At 45.5% G+C, this 20,697-nt stretch overlaps 1 protein-coding gene across 1 annotated transcript in view; it reads right to left on the minus strand.

Moving 5' to 3' along the window:
* The window catches only part of dpr12 (defective proboscis extension response 12), a 73,642-nt gene that overhangs the window by 32,728 nt on the left and 20,217 nt on the right, over positions 1-20,697 (minus strand). Inside the window, exon 2 of the mRNA XM_017161189.3 lies at positions 4,705-4,732. The gene's annotated coding sequence lies outside the window, so the exon portion shown is untranslated. The remainder of the gene's footprint in view (positions 1-4,704; positions 4,733-20,697) is intronic.

Here is a 20,697-nt window from a genome sequence, read left to right on the forward strand (position 1 = left end):
CCCTTTTCGCTGCCTGATTGCTTGATTTATCCACTGTCTTTAGGCTAAAGACTTTATTGGAAAAGTTTGATTGGAGTTCCCACTACTTAAGTTGTCGCTCCTTTGGCCGTATCCGGGCTGCCGCCGCCGCCGCTGCGGTGGCTCTGATTGCTTCATTTCACGGAAGGACCCAGCGGGAGTGGGCGGCCAAAATGTAACGTGATTGACGTCAACGCGCTGGGCCCATAAATCATACATGCACGCGCCAATAAGGCACAATTTTGAAGTGTTTAAACATTAATGGGCGCCGCACAATTGAAGTCAATCCATAAATGATAAACGGTTCCAGAAAAAATGTTCCATTAAAAATACATACAGAGCTTCCGTGAGATGGGTGAAACGGTCTCCTAGCATCGGGTTTAAAATTCAATCTCTTGTCATGCGGACAATTTGTGCATTTTTATACCTTTGCAGGGTATTATAATTTCAGTCAGAAGTTTGTAACACAGTGACGGAGACTCTTCCGACCCTATTCTGGATAAGCATCAGCAGCCGAGTCGATCTAGCCATGTCCGTTTCTACGCAAACTAGTCCCTCACTTTTAAAGCATGAATGAAACTTTGACTGCTATATACATATGTCGGAACGAGCTCGATCCGACGACTATATCATATATGTACATAGCTGCCTTACAAATGCGACCTGCCTAAGTTAGCTTTCTTTCTCGTTTTTCAAGTTTCTTCCTCTACAAATTCTACAAGCTGTATAGGAAACACAATATACGCACTTATGTACATACATACATATGTATGTATGTAAAAGCTTTTTGATTTCAGCGGTGTTTTCTTTCTAAATCGCTTTAAACTACTGATGATAACTTCAAACCATTAATATTATATTATAACAAAGTCAAAAATGTATTCCATAATAGATTCTTTATATATAGGCTACAAGGCTTCAGATGCACCATTTGTTTTAGTAAACCATTCAAAAGTGCCCAATATTAAATTAATTAAAAACGGGGACGAAGACAGGCCGGCAATAGCTGAGAATATTCCCACCGCTGGTCCCGATTGGATAATAATTCTGCAGCGATTCGATGGTACCATAGTGTCGACTTACTTCAGAAATACTTGGATCAACGCATTGGTGAACTATCCGGGGAATTCTGGATTGGTCTTGATCAAGGACAATGGGCAGAGTGGTTAATTTAACCTAAATCCACATAATTTACACAGTTTAACTTACCACCGCTGGTTTCCAATTGAAATGTTAGGAAACGAATAACTTCCTTTTTTTTACTCTTTTTTTTTTTTTAATTTCACAAAATTGAACACAATTTCGGTTTGTCTCATAAAATAAACTGAGTAGAGAATTATGGCATCTATGTATCAGTGATGGTACTTTATGCAAAAATGACTACCGCTTTTCTGTTGCAATTTTTCCTGAATTTTCTTCACTGGAAAAATAGCGAATTCCGAGACCTTTCCAACGAATGCAAAACCGTGGAAATCGGTTCGTGCCGTGGAAATCTGTTCGTACGTTCTGAAGTAGTAGGATCCCGATGGAAAACCCGACTTGTTTTTATATAATAGATTATAATTCTGTGTCTTGCATTCAATTTATTTAGTATTATAATTTTTTATATTATTTTCACTCACCAGAATTTGCTAAACTTATTGCACACCAACGCCGACCAGAAGTAGAGACCGCAGATCCCCGATATCCTTCTATCGATCTCCCTCGCTTACTATCGATATACACATGTGTCTACTTATTCGTAATAGATTGCTTACACTTATGCTACATGGTTTTCCTACTATGTTCCTACAATAGTGATCTTTTTATTCAATTTTGTGTATGTAGCTGAACAGTTTATACAAAAAATAATGTATTCATGATAATAAAAAAGATAAATAAGATTAAAAGTGACGAACGACAAGCATAAACGACTTCACATAGCATTATAACTCAGCTTTGCAGGTTTTTAGAGCATCTGTATTTCTAATTTTTTGTGTAATAACTCCCAATTTTGTGATGACAACTTTATCATTTAGGGTCTCAACAACAACAATACGTGGATCTTAAAAACATGGCAAAATAAAATGTAGTCTATTTCAAAACTCTGATCTAATGAATTAAATTAAGTATAAAAAGGGTTGATTTTATAGAGTCTCTTTGACTGCCTTATCTTAACATATTTATCTTCAAAATTCAAAACCAAATGCATAGAATGCTAGAGATATTTTATGCAAATATATTGATTATTTCGTTCATGAGAATTAATTTCCCCACCTTGGTCATATCAGTCATTGAAATATTAAGGCATTTCAAGCACCTTTATCAGAAGTGCAATAAAATAAATACAACACAAAGAGGCGCACTCTGGCGTGAGCTCTCTGCACCCTTGACCCGGCGTTGTTTTATTTATTATCTTGCGCATAAATCAAGTTTTAATTATGTGCCATCCCGCTCCCTCCCGTGGGCTCTTAATGAAAAGTACGTAAAAATGTTAATTACCTGCACAGCACTTTTCAAAAGCATCACCGCGTGAGTAGACGCCTTTAATACCGGCAAATCCTATGCAGAATCCGCGCCGTGGAGCCAACAACCTGGCAGAATACTTTAACTTAGCCGCAATTATTCGCGCGTCTGGCATATGCAATTGAATGTTTCATATCACCACCGCCCCATCACCATTACCAGCCCTGATCCGGAGGTTACAGGCATCTGGAGCTGGCGTTTTGGCTTTCCCTGCGGTTATCCTGCGGAGCGGCCGCCTTCGAGTTTGCTTTGTTTCGGCCCTGTTTGTTTATGACCTTTTGTTGCTAATGATTGCCGGCAGACGGCGGAGTGCTCGGGAAGGCTCATGTGGGTGCGTGTTTGAAAGTGTGCGGTGGAGATTTCGTTCTTGGCCGTGTGGCTTTTATACGAGATTTGCAAATTGCCTTTTATAATATTTAATACGCCATGTTGCCGGCTGGTTGTCGTGCCGCAAAACGAGCGGAATTTTCGGCCCGACCCGGGTGGCAGTATTCTACTTTCATTTTATGCCTTTTACAACGCTTTTATTACTTAATATGGCCGAGAAGGCGCAAATTGTCGCCTTACCGGCCTTGCCTTGGCCCACGGCAGGAAGCCATTGCGAAGATAGTGGCCTAATGTTTTCCCAAGCGGTTTTAATATGCAATTAATGTGCCCTGCAGTTTCTAATGATACGACAATGACAGACGGGGCTATGTGTTTGGTTTAATGAATAGTCCGGCTGCACATAAATCATACGCCCCGACGGCCCCACAGCCAATACAAATAAATCAACGCGAGGTCCTGGGCGGGCCGGTCACCTCCCCGCATTGTCCTGTCCTATTTGCAGGTCCAGCTCCAGATGAAAGTTTTCTCCTCCCTTTCGAGTCTCTGTCGCTACAGGAAGCCCTGAAGAAGTTGGTGCTCGCCGCTGTCAAGCTGACATTTTTTTCGACATTTTCGCACACAGGACAAAAAATGTGTCCGCCCAAGCCCTGCGGACGCTGAAAGTTATTGTTGGTCCAGCTGCTGCCCAGGACCTATCAATACCAAATTGCACTCGCTTAAAATATGCTCAAAGTTTCGGAGCTCTTGACAGTTTGATTATGCGCAGTCCACTAAATTAGGGGTCCGGCGCTGACCGAAGCATCGGCTAATCTCCACTCATTAGGAGCCAATTCCCTTTTTCCCGACTTGTTTTTTTTGTTTTCGTTTTTTTTTGGGACCAATGTCCCTCGCTTTAGTTGCAAAAATACATTTTTAAACAAAAGCCAGATACGAAACACAGGCAGGAGCAGGAGCAGGAGCAACACCAGACCCAGGCCCACGCAGAGCGTGCAGCCAAGCGTATAATTAATCTGTTGGCATTAATTGCGGCAACGGCTGTAAAACCGCATCGCCAGCGGAAACGGAGACGGAGCCGGAGAATGGAGCTGGCAACGCGCAGAGAAAAGCCAGGCATTATTTCAACGCTCAGAGCGGCGAGATAAACTAGAGCGGGCACTTTTACGCGCTTAAATGTCATTCGAAGTTAGTCAAGTGTGGCAGGCAAATATAAATCTGCCGCCTGCCTGCGCCTGCCGGCAAAGGGGCATCGGGTATTGAGAGATCTGCGAAGTGGGTCAGGGCGGTCCGATTGTGCCCACTAACTGCGCTTTAAATGGCGTTTAAGCCTGCCGGAGAACAGATGTGCCGAGGCTCCCATCTGACCTGGACGACCGTCCGTCCGGGTGTCCGACTGTCCGACTGCCTGACTGTCTATTCTGCTGCCGTAATTAATTGCTGACCAAGTTGGGCACACGCCAACACATTCTCACCTGGCAGGGCCCGAGATAAGGGGCGAAACGAGTGCACAATTTATAAAAGTCAACACTTGAACACGTTTCGGCTTTCCTGGGAAGGCGAACAGAACCGCCCACCGACTGGATCTCGGGCCAGGTCACTTCATTTTATTATCAAGCGTATTTCTGCACGTAATTGTTTTGACGTCACTTTGCAAATTGTCCTTTTTGCCGTGCTCCTGCTGCCGCTCTGCTGCGGCCTCAGCCGATGGCATCGTGTGCTGTTCAACTGGTTCATTAACCCACAGAATTGTTATTAATTTTCATGTGTCAAGCCCGGGATCCGAATGGTTGTCTGACACGCTGAAAACACCTGGCAAGTCGATCGATAGGGTTGTCAGTCCCGCTCCCAATAACTTACCGGGCAATCGATGCGAGCCTGTCGCTACCTGCAAATAGAACCAACAACAAAAGAAAAACATAATTAGTGCTTGGTCAAAGTAGAGGATTCTTGGGTTCGGAGTGAGAAGAATCTGAGACTAGTTTCCAGCTCTTGTGTTTGGCAGTTGTGCCTGCAACGCACCCCCTTACTCCTGCCAAGCCCGACACAGTCAGGACACCCACCCATGCCCAGTCACACATTCGCCCCGAAACAGAGGACGTCGTCGCTGATTGCCGCCTGCTGAGTCAGGCAGTCAGCCTCGGCGTCAGCACTTTGCATGCTATTGACATTAGTCGAGGCCGTCTCCGAATCTGAATCGGAATCTGAGTGTGAATCTGGGCCCGAGTCAGAGGCTGTTCCGGGCCTTTTGTCTGGCTTAAATGCAATCAATGGGGCCAGAAGGGGACAGGATGGAATCGGAGCGGAGGTGGTGCCAAGGCGCGGGGATCCTTTAATCTGAGTGTCAAGCGTGAGTGAGTTCACCTATCAGAGATACTTAGTCGCGGCACTAGACACTCTCTCCCGGAGCTTTTTCAATTAATTATGGAAAACGTTCTAGGGAAAAATGATATAAATTAATTATGCTCGCCTCGCCAGTCCTACGCACGGGAACCTAAGGCAACAAAGCTTTAGCGGAATAATTAAAAAAGGACACCCTGGTCCAATCCGAAAAAGTAATTATTTGACTCTTCCCTCCGCTCTCATTCCCATCCCCATTACTTTGCCTCCGCTCGCCCCGCCTCCCTCCGGGACAGAAAACTTTTGCAGCGAATTAAAATTAATGAAAATAAATTTTCAGAATTGTTTTCAACCCCTTTTCGGGGTACAGGCCGGTGAAGTTGACTCTTGAAAATGATTTGAGTGTAATAAAGCAAAGAAAAGCAAAGCCAGGCAAGGACCGCCGAGTCCTGACGGGTCCCTTTCGACTCGCCAGGGCCGGCATTCCCCTGAGGTGCCCTGGCACATGAAAGCACTTAAGAAATTTAGTTCTTGTTCCCAATCTTGTATTTGAGGTCACAAGGTCTGGGGCCGCCGCGACCTTTCCCTCGTCCGTCCTGTTTGTTTGGCCGATCAGAAATCTTGCAGGCGCCTTTGACTTTGGCTACCAAAGGCAACACCCTCCTGCCGTGCGGCGGGGAGGCCAGTGCCCTGTCTAATGCTAATCTTCGAGCCGATTTGAGACGGCATCAAACTAATTAAATATTCGATTAGCGAGAGAGCTGAAGGGACGATGGGTGTCGTGTCGGACGAACTGACAAATTAAAACCCATTAATATGCTCTCGCATCGCGTTTCATTATGCAGGCTTGGCTGGCACGGTTCCCGCGTTGCTTGGTTGTCAGAGGTACATTAGTCCAGGCTCCAGTCTCCCGTCTCAAGTCTCCAGTCCGATCCTGATCCCACACCCAATCCCTCGGCCCCTTCCGCTTCTCTCGCGCTTCGTGTTGCATACACTTTTAATGCGGCCACGGGAAAATGTGCGCTGCCATTTGTTTATTTAATTAAGCTCATTAAATGGCGGCTACTTTGAGCTACAGCTTTTCGCCGAGCTTAGGTTGTCCATATGCTGCCCAGCAAAAACACACCCACACCCTCGTCCACACACACACACCCACAACCACGCCCGCGGGCACACACATGCATAATTAATGGGCGGCTTGGCGGCTTCATCTGATTATGAGCATATTGAGCTTTGTTTTGGCCATATTGTGCTCGCAACTGGAAGCCCCAACGCCCTTGGCAACTGTTTTGAAAAGATTTTGTATTATCCCTTTTAAGCCGCCTCGACTGACATTTAAAACGCCTAATTAGCTGCGGGCCCGGCCACTCGCCGCTCGCCGCTCGCCATTCGCCGGCTGATCCCATTTTAGGTCCTAATGAAATTATTGGAGCATGTCTGTCATGCATCCGAGAATCCATGGCATGTACGGCCATCCATCCGAGCCGGCTTCCAAGTTCTGGGCATGGAATGACCGCTTATTATGGGCAGCTGCAGACAAATTTAATTTATTCAAAATGATACACAATGTGAGCTCGTGTGTCCTTGGCGATATTTGGAGTGGTCGGAGCCGGAGCCCTAATGTGCCCAATCCGAGATCCGCCCGTATCCATGGCAATTTTCATGCATGAGCACACCTTGGAGTGGAGTGTTATTTAAAAAGGAGCAGCATATCCTTGACCAGAGCAAGTGGCCCCACTGGCACGGGCAATTTCATTTGAATTGTGAAGGAGCCCCTTTTTATGCCGGCGATTATTTTATTTTTATTTATGTGGCCCCCGGATGGTTGGGCTAGGTGCTAGGGTCCCATAAATAAGTGCACTTCCTGCTTGGGGAGCGCCGCCTAATCCCCTTGGGGTTATTGAACTTTACGAGCTCGGATTACATACCGCAGCCGGAATGAGTGGCAACAGGACTGGGAGTGGGGGGGTGGCAGCCGGTCTAGAGATAGGTCGGACCCTCGGCGATTTATGTGCCTACGTGTGACTGACAAGTTTATGTTTTAATTTTTCTCGAACTCATAAATTTGAGGCAGTTCTGGGAGATTTAAAAATGGGTGCCCCTGAACTGCGATATAAATTCCCAGGCTCCGCAAGTGGATCCGCCGCAAAATACCCAACTGAGTTATGAGCTAGAGTCCCTGAAGGCGGGGTTTATTGAAATGTGTGTCGAATTAAAACCCGACTTCGACCCGGCACGGTATTTTTATACCCTGCTTCCCAGTCAGTGTGTGTGGGTCCTTTGAAAGTGCTCTGTAATGGCATTATCCACACTCGGCTGCCTCGCGGCCCATGCATCGATTTCCACTATTTGACTGGCTCCTCCTCCGCTCGTCCTGTTTATTTTTGGGAATCCAAACAGTGCTCCTCGCAGTCGGCCCAGAGTTTCAGCCATTAAATGAATTATGCCTGTGCGAGCTGGGATAACAGGATGCCAGGATGCGATGATGCCCCTTTTCCGCTTTGCGTTGAGTTTAAAACTTTTTGTTTATCTAAACAGCCAGTGGGCGGGGACAGTGCGTGCGGAGTGGGGTGGAAATGACCTGCACAGGCCAGGCCTCCCGCCCCACTTGCCTTACTTTGACGTACTCTACTTAGCCCAACTTGGCTTTTCGCCTTGGCCAGGCCGGCACGTCGGTGCCACAAAAAGCCTTTCAGCGCCGAGCCTTTAAAGCGTCGGAATTGAATCGCCGAGCATGTTGTTTTTGCGTTTCCTGCCGTGCACTTTGCCAGCATTTATCGTGCCACTACTGGATACTGGATGCTGGGAAGTTCTACTGCTTCCTCTGCCCCTGCCTTCTCTGCTGCCAAGTTGCTCTGCTCATTGTGGCGGAATGACCAATTTTTGTGATTTTCAATTAAGTTAACGGTGGGAGAGCGACCTGCCACGGACGAGTGGCTGCCCCTCCTCTGATTGCTTGTATTTTTGTAGCAGCTCAAACAGCTGCCGGCTGCATTTTTTGCCCGTTACGAGCTCGAGCCCGGCTCCGACTGCAGCTCCGCCGCTCCTTGGGCGCTCGGCGCCATTAGCCTGGAAATTTATCTACATGCACTTGACAGGTGGCTGGTGGCTACTGACCAGGAGAAGAGGAACAGCTTGATTTAGTTGGGGTAGGCGGGCTGCCACATTAAATTGGTCCGCCACTCGACGTGGCAGCCGGTCCTGAACATGGACACCTGGACATCGGACTGTGGACACTGGAATTTAGACTCCGGACATCGGACGGTCCGAGGATGCTTACGGGCAATTGTGCCCGGCTGCTGTGTGGTCAGCTAAGTGCTCGCTGCTAAATTGGCTTAAATTCAATAAGTTAATGGCAGCCCCGCCTTCCGCACGTCTCCAGACAGCTTCAAGCGGTCGTCATTGCTCGTTGCACCCGATTTCATTTTGCATGCGGCAAGTGTTTATTTTTGGTGGCACCCATCAGCTCTGATTACATTGGCCATTTTGGGCTGGGTGGGCTTGTGGGCCGACTGCCAGCTGGGAAGCACTCTGACCTGTTGTCCGCAATAATTCAGTCCACTCTGCTGGGCAAACAAAAAATGTATCACGAAAATGAGTTCACTCCATTTGCTGCCGTCGCCGACAAATAGAATCGACTTCGCATGCCATTTGTCCCTGTCAGCTCCCAATTTGCGATTGACAAACGATGTGCGCTGAGGAGCCTGCAAGTCCTGGAGTCCGGAAGTCCTGAAGTTCTAGGAAGTGCGCAACAGTCATTCCAGGTTATGGCCATCAACATTATTTAATACAAGTTATGTCCTGGCCTAAGGGCGAGTGCCGGGCAGAGCCGGGTGAATATAGAGCACACGTGATCTTCTTCAACGGTGGAGGAACCCTTTTAAGATGTCAGCTTGCGTTTCTGTCCGGCCCGCCTGCGTCTAATGAACACTGACGCCAGCACTGACACTGATTCGGGGGGCAATCAGCAGCGCCCTTGCGTGGTCGCCCTACTGAACCGCCTGGACCGGCTCCGCTTGTTTTCATACTCAATTAGCCTTGACAGTGATTAATACTGACCGTAATTTCATTAAATCGCCTTTTGATACGACCCCCCGGCCCCCGGCGAGCGGCCATCGACATCGGTTCAGGACATCGAAGCCATTGGACCGTAGGTTTGGGCCTGGACGTAACTTGGTTACATCTTCGATCCGCACGCACGCTCGATGTCCTGCGACCAGGAAACTGTGAAGAGTCGATGCCCACTGTATATGGTACATTTTTTATTCGTAGAGAGCAGGCCTGCAAATGTTACTCTACAAGTTTCTGTACCTGGTACCAGATATTGCATACCTTCCCGCGGAAATATGGCGCTTTCAAAACGACACACTTCCGCCAGAAAAAGCGACATAATTCTGCTCGAAAAATATACCGGGCGAAGATATGTCGCCACTATGCGCGCCTCCGGGTATTTGCCTTAACCTCCAGTACGGCATAATTAATTATTAATTTGCCAACTTTCAATGCGTTTGAATTTTTTTACAGAGTCTGTTTAAAGACAGCTTTAGCTACCCGAGTCAGTTTGACCATTTTGACGTCTATTTTAAGTTCGTTTAACTATCTGCAATTTTATAATTTGTTTTCAGAGAAACATCATTTCATGTATTATGGCCGAATTTATAGTCAACTTTATGTAATTCCCAATACCTAAACACATTTACGCCGAATTTATGTATTAAATGGTTTTAACAGAACAGACAACATGACATTCAGAACCGACTTGGTAGTTGCATCTGCCTAAAATAAAAAACTAAGACTTGGCCAATAAAATAACGTAAGGCATAAAATTGTTAAGATTTTGGGCTCTACAAAATGTGACTTCTTTCAAACAGGCATGCGTCGAAAAGATCCTCTCGGAGAACTAGCTGGCTCTTAGAGTACCACATTCGAGGCATCATAAGGCGAACAGCCAGCACCTGCGCCCACCTGCCGTGGTCATGGCACTGAGGATACCTTCCTAGTGCCATTGGAAGGTGTGTGTGCCTTAAATGTGATATAATAATGTCGACCTGCTGCATATTTGCTCTTGTTAGCTGTCAAAATAATTGACATAAAGTGGCATGTGTCTTCGGCATTGTTATTTACGAGCTGTACACGCATAAGCGGACGCCATAACAAAGAGGCCATCCACACCCACAACTATAAATAAACGGAAAGGTGCTGACGTGCCACCAAGGGCAAAGGAGTCCGCAACCTGGCTTGATTCACCATTTTGGCCCATTTCTTTCCAGCGTGCCTAGAATTTATTTAGCCTGGATAAGGGAGCCAGCCACACGGAGTGCTTTGCTCGTTTCTCGGAGCTGGCATAATAAAGCTGAGGAGGACTAATTTATCAGATATTTCGGCAATTTCAATAGAATTTACTTTAATTTCGTGCTTCAGCGGCGGTGTGGCGCAAGGCAGCGAAAACCCCGCTCGGCAACTCAGCCATCCACAAAAATTTCACTCAAATATATTATTCACTGGCTGACTGAAATATTTATTAATGAAATTGCTCGACGCTGTTAAATATTTAGCTCCCGTGCATAAACAACTCCCGGAATATTTCCAAGTATTTTTGACTGACACGACTGCTGCCTTCTCGCAATGTCCTTATCCTTTGCTGGAAATTCGCACAGTTCACTGTCATCGGCAATTTCGGGTTCATCAAAAATTTAGCAGAGGATGCGACCCAGCACAGCCCCAGAGCACAGGCAGCTCTGAGATGTCAAAAATTCTTGGCGCAAAAGTTGGTTAATGGGCATAAATGTGGCAACACACGCTGACAACGACTAAAGAATGAACTTTAATGCGCACACAGAGCGCCACTGCGTGTGTGTGTGAGTGTATACGCACAGGAATATGGTGATATCGATATTTCCTCGACTCGAGTTGCCTCCTGGCGCGACTCCATCTTTTAGCGCTCCCACTTCGCTGCAGCTTTGGGGCTTGCGAGCATTATTAATAAGTACGTAAGACGCTGCGTATACGTGACATTTACGGAAATTTGATTGAAAAATATCGAACATACTTTTCGCCACTTTCTCGAGGCGGCTCAGCATTTCCATTTGATGCGAGGGACAATATGAGCTCTTGTATGCCAATTTTTTCCTCGCTGTCCTGGCGAGGCGAAGGCGCAGCAGGAGAAGTCCGTAAGGCACGTATCAGTGTTATGTCATATTTCACGAAGCGGTTCTCCGCTCTCCACTCTCAACTCTTCACTCTCCGGCCTTCTGCCAGCGATATGCGAGTGCGTGTGTGAAATTATAGCACGTGTGTGCGAAATTACGTGTCTCCTGAAAGGGTAAACGACGCCCACAGCCACCCGCTCCTCGGGACATCGAGTATCCGACGGAGTGGCTTTGCAGCGCTGCAGCCGCGCTGACAGCTCACAGATTTGCAGCAGCAGTTGACATTGATTCATCAAAAATTAATCGAATTCCCAGTCTGCGGGCCTGCGTCAAACTGTCAGCTGTCAAGTAGGGCCAACTAGCCCGCCGGCCTCTGAGCCCCGTCCCCGTTTCTGGCCTCGGAAGCAACTTCGGTCTCGCACACGTTTCGCACATTGCGTAATCCGCTTAAAACAACAATTCGTAATGGCATCGACAGGCGGCAGAGCCACAAAAAGCCGCCTGTGGTTGACGGTCGTGAGTGGTGGCCGTGCCCACGATTGTTGTCGCATTATAATGCGGCTGTGGAACTCAAAGACCTCTCATAATTGGAATTCTGGCGCTGCGCAAATACTCCTAGTTTGCGATGCCAGGGGCTGTTGCTTTGTTTCGGATTTGATTCCCTGACCTGCACTGGCGATGGCATACCATGTGCCATTAATTGCGCAGGACACGGGCTGGCATTGTGTCTGCATCTGTATCTGCATCTTCATCTGCCTGTGGCTTTGCCCTGCCCGTGCCGTGCCTTTGTCGGCCGTGACAGTTGGCAATCTGACAGCAGCTTTTATTTTATGCCAAGCTTAAGTGCGGCTTTGAAATTCTGTTTTTATCAGACCCTGGCCTGAATGCCCTTGCTTTTGATCCTGCTTGGGATCTGTCTTTGGATCTGGCCAGTTGCCAATTTTCGAATGCTCTCTGTAAGCTTCTGCTGATTCCTGGCCAGTGGTTCATCATTTCAGATCACATTGCTGGGGCTTTCCGCTGCTTTGCCAATCAATTGCCTGTTTCAAAACAAAAGTGAAATGTATCTGCCACTAATCCAGTCAGCTTAAAGAGACTAGTTGTTTGTAGAAATGAAGACGGTAGTTCTATGCTCAAAACACTGTAGTAGCCAGCCAGCTAGTCGGTTCCCCCTTGTCTTTCTATGTCAGCCAGACTAGGTTCGTCGGTTGCCCGTCAGGGCTCCCTGGCCTGTGTTCACCGGGTTAAGGGTAACCTAGTGTATAAGGAGATTCGGTTTCGTGCACTTCTAGCATTGCTCTTTGCTAAGCTCGTCGGATTGTCGTGGGTTTTCCTCATCTTCCCTATATACACACTGCACTACGCAAAAGAAAAGTTTTAAGTGCACTAACTGTAATCTACAGTTCAAAACAACAAAGGATATATTCGGATTCTGGAATGCGCGGACGGACCAGTAAACTAATCAAGAGAACACCAGGAGTAGGGGTGGCTAGCTGTTATTCGCCATCCCTTTCTGTACCCTCCCTGCCATGATAACTCGAGAGATTATGTTTGCGGTTATCCCTTAATCAAAGTTTATTATTATATTATAATTCTAATTCACATTGCGGCAGCATCAAGATCGATCCACGAAAACTAATTCAAATTACTCCAACATATTGGAAAAAGAATCAATCAATCAAAACAAAGTATCGCATAAATTCAATCATATTGGCCTAATGCCCAAAACAATAACAAAGCGTTATCCAATCGCATCTTCTTATCATCTACAAAATCTTATTCGCTCCAAAAATTCTTATCGCTGCTTACGGTGTATTTACTCCTAATCATAATGCTACGAAAATTTACTTTAATTGAATTGTAAAAAAAAAAAAATATGTAAATATCAATCGACTAATTATATAGCGTTTCGTTATTTAAATGCACACACACAAAAATGTAATATATTTTTAAAGTCAGAAATCAATATGTTTTTTTTTTTTTTATAAGGAGAGATCTCACTTACTCACAAATCCGGTTGAAGCAGGTTCGGTGGGCCCATCGAAGACGCTGTGCTAGATTTAATCAAGAAATGTTGTTAACTTCTGACAAATATTATTTTTGTGTTGCTCAAACGGCCCTAAATTTACATTACTTGAATACAAACAGTATTATTATCAAAAAAATTAGATCTACAATTTCAGCACATTGGCTCTGAATCCCTAAACAAAGAAAATTATCTGCAGCACACGTCAACGTTGATTGGCTGCAGCTCTGCACATGGCGATGCCTCCTTGCGGCATTCTCCTCCAGATCTCCTGTTCGATTCACCGCATACGAAGGGTTTGGCGTCTTCGCATGCCAGACGAGAGGTCTGTTCTCCTTATTTCATCCCGCTCTGGGATATGGTGCCGCACGTGGCACGTGCGCGTAAAGTGTAGGCTAGCGTCGCCTCACATTCGTCTCCTCCTTCTAGTTACGGCAGCAAAACCAACGGTCAACCGATCGTCGTTGCTTCTGCAGGAGCTCGTAGCTCCTTCTCCTCCTCCTCGCGTTCCTTAGGGTAGCCTAACCCGCATGGGTACTCCGACACCACGCCTGGGATGGATTGGCTGATTGGGAACGGCAGGTCGGATTAAGGTTAAATCCGAACCTTCATGTGGCACACGGTGTCGCGGCCGAAGTGTCGCTCAAAATTTGAGGTTAAGGCCGATGGGGGTTGGGCGTGCTCGCTCGCAGGTCGATTCCAACCTCAAACGTGGCAGTCAGCGCGTGGCACTTCCAAAAGAGTAAGGCGGTTGTCGCACTGATCTCGGCCAGCGGCCTCCAAAACGGTCTACCAGCCGGTGACCAACACCCGAGAACTGGCGTAATGCTGCCGCTCTGGCGCTGAAGTTGCCGGCCGACGTATCTTCCGTCTCTTTCCCCTTGTGCTGGGTTCGTTTCTCCGAAACTCCTTCTGCACTGGTGAACTCCTTTTCCTTGGCCAGAAAACACTTTAAAATTTTCGGCCACGCGGTTGAAAATTTTCCACTATTATTACAACGATCAGCAGCGGTTTGCATGCGAACGTTATTAGTGCCAAAAATGAAATGCGCGAGAACTCTGACTCGAGAAGTTAGCTGTACGCAATTGCAGCGTTGCCAAACTTCACCTAACGGAGTGCTTCCAGTCGCTCTTCGCCTTTTCTGTCTTCACACGCATTCGGTGCACACGAGAAAGGGTTAGCGCTATGCCGGTAGGCTGTATGCGAGAGCAGGCCAGATAAACTTCTATCGACGCTCTCCGCTATACTCTACGTTTTGCTTGTGGGCATATGCGAATTCAAATGTGATTTGCATTTTCGCAATGTTCACAAATTAATTTCCGTATTTCTCATATATTTTATTTTCGGTTTGCGACTGGCCACCACACCACAGTTAACTTTGCAAGAGGTTTAACTCGCAGAAGGGTTAACTGACAAAAACAAAGGTCAGTTGCAAATTCCTTATCTGTGTCATGTTCTGATATCTTTCAGGTGATATACGCCCAAGGACTTGTTCGATTCGTTAGCTAGTTCGTAATACGTCGGGCTGATTTTCTTCGTTATTGATGCTTTGACGAAAACGGGTGCTAGCTTGCTACTGAACTTCTTGCCAGCATTGCTTTGAGCAAAACTGCGAGCGAATACGGTGTCTCCCACTTTCAAATGCACGACTCGACTACGCAAATTGTATACCCTAGCATTTGCTGCATGTGATTCCGAAATCTTCTTTCTAGCTTGCTGTCTCGCTACCTGTAACATGTCGGCTGTTTTTATAGCTACATCGTCAGATAATGAATTCAGATTTCGAAGCAACTCATAATCCTGTCCATTGGCTATCATGTTCTGTCCAAAACACAGAAAATACGGGGAACTCCTATGAATACTTGATATACTCCTATGAATACTTGATCTTAGTGATGCACTTATCGCATCGATATTTAAGTCCCAATTCGTGTGGTCCGATCCGATATAAGCTCTGATCGCGGCTAGGATCGACCTATTTACACGCTCGCTTGCATTCGCTTGCGGCGAATAAATTGCTGTACATATCTGTTTAATTCCGAACTTGGTTAGAAATGATCTGAAATACTGACATCTGTATAAACGCGATTATCAGACTTCATAAAGATTGCGGAAATCAGTTTTTGGCGATTGCCTCGAACTTCTTTCCAAAAACTTCGCAGACGCTTGGTTGAACGTCTTGTTTTGCAAATGCAGGAACAAGAACTGACTTCTCCGAAGATTCGCTGTCTTGCGGCTGCGTAATTCGCTACTCTAACATAATATGGCTGGTAATGATTGACATTAATTGGTTTAGATTCGTCCGGTTTGTTATTTGACTCGTCTGGGTTTATTATTACTAATGGTTCTGTCTGTGTACCCTATCAGAATTTACTGCCTCGGATTCGACGTGTGGCAAGACAAGGACAATTGTTGTGCTGCGCACTCTCGATTGCACCTTGGACATCCATTGGAATCAATCCTATGGTCCCTGATACACTGATGGTGGAATGTATGACCGCAAGGAGTAGTTGCTGTTAAATCGCTTGCGCTCAATGGTTGCGTACAAATTGTACAAGATGTAATTTCGCCGCCTGCTGCGGCAGATAAATCGACGTTGCTGTGACGTACTGACATATCGCAAAAAAATACTTTGGTTATATACAAATAAATTCAATAGTTTCGTGATTGATCTTATAATGACTGCATGCTCGCTATGTGAATTAAACTCCTTATGTTTCTTGATAGCTTACAAAAAGTTAAATTTCAAAGCAAAATTAATAAAAAAAATATAGTTTGAGTGCTTGCTTCTCGAGTTACTTTATCTGAACCGGTCAAAGATCGAAGTATCTCCAATACTTTGCAATTCCATTGAACAGACTCCCGTAGTCTAAAAGCAAGTTTAAAGAACATTCATGGAAATGAGATATCAAGTGAACTGTTGGTTCTGGTCGACTATTCCGTAGATTACTCGAAATACAATCGCAATTCCTAGAGACCTAATTCAAATTCATCCAAATCCGCAAATAAGTTCTACTTATTGTTACTTTCAATCCTTCCAAGATTACATGAATACTTCAAACTGAGTGGTCGACCTAATCCGTAGATTACTCGAATCAAGATCGCGATTCCGGCCTCGAATTCTTAGAGATCATTACATAAACTGAAAAGACCTGAAACTAAACTTCAGCAGACACTAATACAATTATTGGTAACTACTAGAGCAAAATCGTGGAGCTGAGTTTCATTCTAGTTTCCTGCACTTAGAAATCTGGCAATCTCTAGTCGGTTTCGGTGTCTAGAAGTATCACTGTTGCTTGCCCCAAATTGGTTGTGGCATTTTCTTCTTATGTAGTCAACATACAGCGATAGGTATACGGCTATCCGCCCCACGTTTGGCGCCATTTTCTTTCTATGTAGTATCCAAACAGCTATCTAGCCCCACGTTTGGGCGCCATTTCCTTTCTATGTAGTAGCCAGCCAGCTAGTCGGTTCCCCCTTGTCTTTCTATGTCAGCCAGACTAGGTTCGTCGGTTGCCCGTCAGGGCTCCCTGGCCTGTGTTCACCGGGTTAAGGGTAACCTAGTGTATAAGGAGATTCGGTTTCGTGCACTTCTAGCATTGCTCTTTGCTAAGCTCGTCGGATTGTCGTGGGTTTTCCTCATCTTCCCTATATACACACTGCACTACGCAAAAGAAAAGTTTTAAGTGCACTAACTGTAATCTACAGTTCAAAACAACAAAGGATATATTCGGATTCTGGAATGCGCGGACGGACCAGTAAACTAATCAAGAGAACACCAGGAGTAGGGGTGGCTAGCTGTTATTCGCCATCCCTTTCTGTACCCTCCCTGCCATGATAACTCGAGAGATTATGTTTGCGGTTATCCCTTAATCAAAGTTTATTATTATATTATAATTCTAATTCACATTGCGGCAGCATCAAGATCGATCCACGAAAACTAATTCAAATTACTCCAACATATTGGAAAAAGAATCAATCAATCAAAACAAAGTATCGCATAAATTCAATCATATTGGCCTAATGCCCAAAACAATAACAAAGCGTTATCCAATCGCATCTTCTTATCATCTACAAAATCTTATTCGCTCCAAAAATTCTTATCGCTGCTTACGGTGTATTTACTCCTAATCATAATGCTACGAAAATTTACTTTAATTGAATTGTAAAAAAAAAAAATATGTAAATATCAATCGACTAATTATATAGCGTTTCGTTATTTAAATGCACACACACAAAAATGTAATATATTTTTAAAGTCAGAAATCAATATGTTTTTTTTTTTTTATAAGGAGAGATCTCACTTACTCACAAATCCGGTTGAAGCAGGTTCGGTGGGCCCATCGAAGACGCTGTGCTAGATTTAATCAAGAAATGTTGTTAACTTCTGACAAATATTATTTTTGTGTTGCTCAAACGGCCCTAAATTTACATTACTTGAATACAAACAGTATTATTATCAAAAAAATTAGATCTACAATTTCAGCACATTGGCTCTGAATCCCTAAACAAAGAAAATTATCTGCAGCACACGTCAACGTTGATTGGCTGCAGCTCTGCACATGGCGATGCCTCCTTGCGGCATTCTCCTCCAGATCTCCTGTTCGATTCACCGCATACGAAGGGTTTGGCGTCTTCGCATGCCAGACGAGAGGTCTGTTCTCCTTATTTCATCCCGCTCTGGGATATGGTGCCGCACGTGGCACGTGCGCGTAAAGTGTAGTAGGCTAGCGTCGCCTCACATTCGTCTCCTCCTTCTAGTTACGGCAGCAAAACCAACGGTCAACCGATCGTCGTTGCTTCTGCAGGAGCTCGTAGCTCCTTCTCCTCCTCCTCGCGTTCCTTAGGGTAGCCTAACCCGCATGGGTACTCCGACACCACGCCTGGGATGGATTGGCTGATTGGGAACGGCAGGTCGGATTAAGGTTAAATCCGAACCTTCATGTGGCACACGGTGTCGCGGCCGAAGTGTCGCTCAAAATTTGAGGTTAAGGCCGATGGGGGTTGGGCGTGCTCGCTCGCAGGTCGATTCCAACCTCAAACGTGGCAGTCAGCGCGTGGCACTTCCAAAAGAGTAAGGCGGTTGTCGCACTGATCTCGGCCAGCGGCCTCCAAAACGGTCTACCAGCCGGTGACCAACACCCGAGAACTGGCGTAATGCTGCCGCTCTGGCGCTGAAGTTGCCGGCCGACGTATCTTCCGTCTCTTTCCCCTTGTGCTGGGTTCGTTTCTCCGAAACTCCTTCTGCACTGGTGAACTCCTTTTCCTTGGCCAGAAAACACTTTAAAATTTTCGGCCACGCGGTTGAAAATTTTCCACTATTATTACAACGATCAGCAGCGGTTTGCATGCGAACGTTATTAGTGCCAAAAATGAAATGCGCGAGAACTCTGACTCGAGAAGTTAGCTGTACGCAATTGCAGCGTTGCCAAACTTCACCTAACGGAGTGCTTCCAGTCGCTCTTCGCCTTTTCTGTCTTCACACGCATTCGGTGCACACGAGAAAGGGTTAGCGCTATGCCGGTAGGCTGTATGCGAGAGCAGGCCAGATAAACTTCTATCGACGCTCTCCGCTATACTCTACGTTTTGCTTGTGGGCATATGCGAATTCAAATGTGATTTGCATTTTCGCAATGTTCACAAATTAATTTCCGTATTTCTCATATATTTTATTTTCGGTTTGCGACTGGCCACCACAACACCTATTCCTCATTTATTGCGTGCTGAATGGGTTATTTCCCATGGCCATCACATACACGCTCACACTTATCAATCGCAGTCGCGGCCCCTTTGACGAATGAGTGTTGATGTTCCGGGCCAGCCGCAGCCAGGACAGGTGTGCTCGGGTCCGCAAATGAGCTCTCCGAGCCAGATTTGCGGACACAAACTTTCGGCCAGCTGGGTAACCAGAAACCCAACCTGGGTGAAGTCCTGGCAAATGGACCGTCCTCTGTGCGTTTCAATAAATGAAGCGTGATTGATTACGAGGAAAAGTTTTTAGGCAAATTTTCATGTTTATGACACCCTCGAAGGGGCCGTCGACAGGAGGCTCTCGGTCTGTGGGAGGGCAGGGCAGGAACAACGGGCCCAACAGCAATCCACTGGACAGGTGTACGTGGAGGGATTGGGGCATTTGTTAGTGTTTATTGTTTGAATTTCGTGTATCTTTGTTCAGCTGGCACTCCCCGTGGCGCCCCTGCCCGTAGCTGCTGCTCCTGCCTTCCGGACTACCTGACTAGCGACCCTCCCCGTCCCTTTCCCTGTCGTGCATGTCGGCTGGGAAAATATTTTGTCAGCCATTTTTATGCAAATGAAATAAATTTTGCATAAAAAGTCAAACATCAACAGAGATTTATGACTTGCTGAAACTTTAGCATAATTTCATAAATATTTAAACATTTTCATGTGCTGTTGCAGAGAGCCAGCCGAAATTATGCACAAGTTCGAGTACGCCGACCAAAGGAAAAGGATGATTATGTGCAAATATTTGCGCTTATTATGCACAGCCCTTATTTGGCCCCGAATTGAAATGCCATCGAGTGACCAGACGTGCTGCCCGGAACAAGTGGAGTGTGGGCGAGTATCCTTTTTGAAAGCACTCCTTCTTTTTTGCACAAATCACCGGGCCAATCAATGTCAGTTTTTTTGGGAAGAAAAAAATTGATGTTTTATGGAAGCAATGCGTTCTTTCATCTGATAGATACATTTTTACCAAACTAAACTTTGTTTAGTAGTTTAGAAGATACATGTTCCTTCCAGTATATTTATAGTAGGCATTATAAAAATAAAGTGTAACATATATAACCGAATTGAAAGGACACATCTTGTTATGAAACAGAAAAGGCAGTTTCCTCCGGGAAGTTCTGGTAGGTCGCATATTCCTATGAGAGCCATAAAACATAGAACCGGTTTCCACCCCTACTGACAAAGTGCCTAATACATAGCTACAACATACTACTGGTTTTTTTCATTTACAAGATAGAAAACCAAATTTTCTTAGCCAGGACCTTATCTGTCCACGAAATTTCGTAAGAAAGGTAGAAACCGCGGCATAGTCAAGCAGTTTACAAAAAAGAGTTCACGAGCTGATGTTTTTCGTTGTATTGCCTCGATAATTGTCCTATAATTTAACACACTAAGAAAACGTTTTTCCTCAAGGAGTTTAGTGTAGTTCACTTAAAAACCAAATGAAAATCGCAACAATTTTGTTAGTAATAATACAAACGCAAAATTGTATTTAAACAAAATGGGTAAGATTTTGTTGATAGCAACCATATGCAATATATATAAAAACAAAGTGGTAAAAGCTTTCAGTAGGTAAAAAATTACAATTAGCCG

The sequence above is a fragment of the Drosophila kikkawai genome, chromosome 2L (genome assembly GCF_030179895.1).
Source record: "Drosophila kikkawai strain 14028-0561.14 chromosome 2L, DkikHiC1v2, whole genome shotgun sequence".
Classification (NCBI taxonomy): domain Eukaryota; kingdom Metazoa; phylum Arthropoda; class Insecta; order Diptera; family Drosophilidae; genus Drosophila; species Drosophila kikkawai.